Source organism: Cebus imitator, unplaced genomic scaffold (assembly GCF_001604975.1).
Source record: "Cebus imitator isolate Cc_AM_T3 unplaced genomic scaffold, Cebus_imitator-1.0 Scaffold30, whole genome shotgun sequence".
NCBI lineage: Eukaryota > Metazoa > Chordata > Mammalia > Primates > Cebidae > Cebus > Cebus imitator.
Window position 1 is genome coordinate 378,751 of NW_016107345.1, and position 4,105 is coordinate 382,855.

At 51.8% G+C, this 4,105-nt stretch overlaps 1 protein-coding gene across 4 annotated transcripts in view; it reads right to left on the reverse strand.

Annotated features, from left to right (window-relative positions):
* Positions 1-1,767, reverse strand: part of PIK3CB (phosphatidylinositol-4,5-bisphosphate 3-kinase catalytic subunit beta) — a 182,873-nt gene extending 181,106 nt beyond the window's left edge. For 2 of the 4 annotated variants that reach the window (XM_017523692.2, XM_017523695.1), the window contains exon 1: positions 1,522-1,767. The gene's annotated coding sequence lies outside the window, so the exon portion shown is untranslated. Of the gene's footprint in view, positions 1-1,302; positions 1,424-1,521 lie in introns of those variants that run through there. The other 2 variants (XM_017523694.2, XM_017523693.2) reach the window with 2 other exon arrangements.
* Between the last annotated feature and the right edge of the window lie 2,338 nt (positions 1,768-4,105).

Consider the following 4,105-nt stretch of genomic DNA (forward strand, 5'->3'; position numbering starts at 1 on the left):
ATTCTCCTGTCTCAGCCTCCCGAGCAGCAGGGAATACAGGCGCCCGCCACCACACCGGGCTAATTTTGGTGTTTTGGGTAGAGACGGGGTTTCGCCATGTTGCTCAAGCTGGTGTCGAACTCCTGGGCTCAAGTGATGCGTCCGCCTCGGCTTCCCAAAGTGCTGGGATTACAGGCGCGAGCCAACGCGCCCGGCCAGAAAAAAGAGTTTACTTTCTTCCATACCTGCATTCTGAAAGTGGGTTAAGATCCTTATCTGACCACCCTTTCCTGTGCTACATTATTATGACTTAAATAGTTCTGCTTTTACCATAAAATCTTACAATGTAGCATAAAAATCCCCAAATGATTAATGAACTGCTGAAACCTCTGACTCGTCGGAGATAATTTTATTACGAATCATAGCTCTAAACATCCATTCAGTGCCTCAAAATAAGTACTCATTTAATTATCATGACTTCACCAGACAGTCACACTGCCCACAATGATGTTTACAAAAGCACTTGTCACTCCCTTTGGATGTAGCAATGCAGAAAAAAAGAGTCTGTTTCCATACTCTACATGTGTTTATACTCTGTAACAAGTGACAGAGTTCAAGTGTCACTTGAGATGAAACAGCAAAGCACTTCAAGTTTATGTCCCACCATCTTTCATCCTAAGCGAATCCCGAATTCGCTTGCTTTCATTTCAGCAGTAATTCCCACTCAGTACCTGAGACAGGCTTCCAATTCAGCTCCTGCAGGAAAAGAGACTCCAGGATTCTAGTAAGAGACTATAAGATTCTATTTTGGCCACTGCGAGGTAACAGGCTCAATATTAAGCAACTCCAGTATCGGTTATTGCAACACCAGAGCAGTTCGGAAATGGATGTGCCCCCAAACGCACGCCTGCAGCCAGTAATTAGCAATAGCTAACACAAGATGCTGCAGCAGGGATATCATTTACTTCGCACTTGTTCAGTTACGCCTCACCTCACAACAACCCTATGGTGTATGTATTATTATTTCCATTTAACACATCACGATATTTTGGCCCAGGGCCCTATGACTGGTCAGCAGCGGCGCTGGAATTCGAAAACATGTCCGTAACTTAGCCCAAGGTCCCCGCCCCTGGAATACTCTTCTGCGCAAAAAAGCACCTGAGGGTCGGGAAGCTCCGGACGTATCCCCACAGACGCCGGGCGCGAGGACGCCGTTTATCCACAGAGGCGTCCCTGAGGAACGGGAACCAAAGCGTCAGCGGCCCGGGACGCCCGGCAGCGTCTCTGCCGCCCGGGGGCCGGGGGCCGCGGGCCGCCACTCACCTTGGAGAGCCCCGGGCGGGCCGCAACTAAGCCAGGCGCCCCCACCGACCGGCAGGCGGGTATCCTCCAAGTTGGCAGGAAGCGCGGTGCCACCAAGCTAGCAGCAGGTAGCTTCAGGCTAGAGCGCACCGCCGGCCTGCCCGGGGGCACCGCAGCCCGCGCCGCGACCCCGCCGCCCCTCAGCCCCGCCGCATCCGGGTCCCGTGCGGCCGCACTCACCTGCCCGTCGCTCCGCCGCCGCCGCCGCCTGCTACTATTCCTAGTCCGTGGTCAGCAACCCAGTCCGCCGCAACCGCTCCGCTTCGGCGCCCCCATCCCTGCCTCTCTAGATCACCTCCCGCCTGCCCCGTGCAGCACTACACTCGCCCGCCGCCCACTGCCATGGCCCGCTCCGCCGCAGCCTCCGCACAGGCCGACGGAGCACGCGCGCGCCGCCGCCGTACCCGCGCCCGTGTGCGCGCGCGCTCGCTTTCCAGGCGGGCATCCCAGCAGCCCCCGCCCCGCCCTGCGCCGCCCTCGGGCCAATCCCGGGCCCCGCGGTGGCGGCGGCGGCTGCTGCTGGGCTGGCAGGGCGTGGGGAGAGGCCGCACTGCCTATTCCTCTCCAGCTGCCAGCCCGGCTGCTACTCTGTTCCGTGGCCTTTCCTACCTCTTTACGTCTCCCTGAAGACTGCGGGGTAGGGAATCCCCGGCAAGCCGCCTTCAACAGAGATCCATCACCTGCCTCGGCCTCCATAACCTCCTCCCGAGAGACTCCTCTGTTCCTAGGTTCCTTACTGGCCTTTTCTTCCCAGCCCTTCTCCCTCAGTTCTGTTCTGCGACGTGGACTGACTCCTGAATTATTGGGCGCAACACATTTTTTTCCCTGCTATCCGTCCCTGTCTTTCACTCCCTTTGTGGGGATAAGGCGCTAGCTCGGCTTCCTCACAGCTAGCCCTTCAGTCCTACACTGTGAATGGTTGTTTCAAGGGAAAAGTCCAGCCTTTCAAACCCATGATTCTTGTTTTTTGTTCAATTTTGCAATAACAACATCTAACATTTGTCTGCAGAGCCTTAAACTTTACCCCTCTTTGCCTACCTTGTCTCCTGATACCTTTAACCTCAACCACGAATATCAGATCTCTTTCTAGTGGGACACTTAAATTTTACTTACTGAAAACCAACATTTTAACTCATTCCAAAGTTACTATATTTTAACGTAATGCTCCCATGTTAGCCTGGACAAATAGTTGATTACTCAGGGATAAAATCTAGAAGTACAACCTAATAAAAAGCAAACGTAGGCTGGGCGCGGTGGCTCACACCTGTAATCCCAGAATTTTGGGAGGCCGAGGCAGGATCACCTGAGGTTGGGAGTTCGAGACCAGCCTAACCAACTTGAAGAAACCCGGTCTCTAAAACAAACAAACAAAAGCAAACGTGACAAATCAATTCAGTGACAAAGCAACAGTTTATTTGAGAAATGATCCTAGTTTTGACTTTTCATTTAAATTAAAGCAAGAACCATTCCATATTCAAAAATAAATTCCAGAATAGGCTGGGAGTGGCTCATGCCCATAATCCCAACACTCTGGGAGGCCGAGGTGGGCAGATCACTTGAGACCAGGAGTTCAAACTCAGTCTGGGCAATATAGCGAGACTCTTGACAAAACTGACTAGAGCTTGGTGATATGCACCTGTGGTCCCAGCTACTCAGGAGGCTGAGGTGGGAGAATCTCTTGAGCCGGGGAAGTCGAGGCTGGTGTGAGTCGAGATGGGTCCACTGCACTCCAGCCTGGGAGTTAGAGCAAGACCTGTCTTGAAAAGAAAAAAAATTCCAGAAGAATTAAAGGTATAAAAATTTACAAAACAAAAACTTACAGGAAAGTTCTATTTTTCTTATTTTTTTTAATTTACTGAATTTCATCTGGCCTCCATGCTTAGAAAGTTTTTAAAGAGTAATAACGTAGGCCAGGCATGGTGGCTCACGCCTATAATCCCAGCAATTTGGGAGGCCAAGTGGGGCATATCACCTGAGATCAGGAGTTCGAGACCAGCCTGACCAACATGGAGAAATCCTATCTCTACTAAAAATACAAAATTAGCCAGACATGGTGGCGCGTGCCTGTAATTGCAGCCGCTGGGGAGGCTAAGGCAGCAGAATCACTTGAACCCAGGAGGCAGAGGTTTCAGTGAGCCAAGATCGTGCCACTGCACTCCTGCCTGGGCAACAAGAGCAAAACTTCCTCTGGAGTGCAGTGGTGCAGTCTCTGCTCACAGCCACCTCCGCCTCCTGGGTTCAAGCGATTCTCCTGCTTCAGGCTCCAGAGTAGCTGAGCTACCAAAAAAAATACAAAAAATTACCCAGGCATGGTGTCACGAATCTATAGTCCCAGCTGCTTGGGAGGCTGAGCCATGAGAATTGATTGAACCCAGGAGCAGTGGCTGCAGTGAGTTGAGATCCTGCCAGTGTACTCCAGCTTGGGCAACAGAGTGAGACTCTGTCTCAAAAAACAAAAGCCAGGCATGGTGGATCACGCCTGTAATCCCAGCACTTTGGGAGGTCAAGGTGTGTGGATCACCTGAGGTCAAGAGTTTCAGACCAGCCTGACCAACGTGGTGAAACTCCATTTTTACTAAAAATACAAAAATTAGTCTGGCGTGGTGTCACAGACCTGTAATCCCAGCTACCTGGGAGACTGAGGCAGTAGAATTGCTTGAACCCTGGAGGCGAGGTTGCGGTAAGCTGAGATTGCACCACTGCGCTCCAGCCTGGGCAAAAAGAGTGAAACTCCGTTTCAAAAAAAAAAAACAAAAGCTATCTG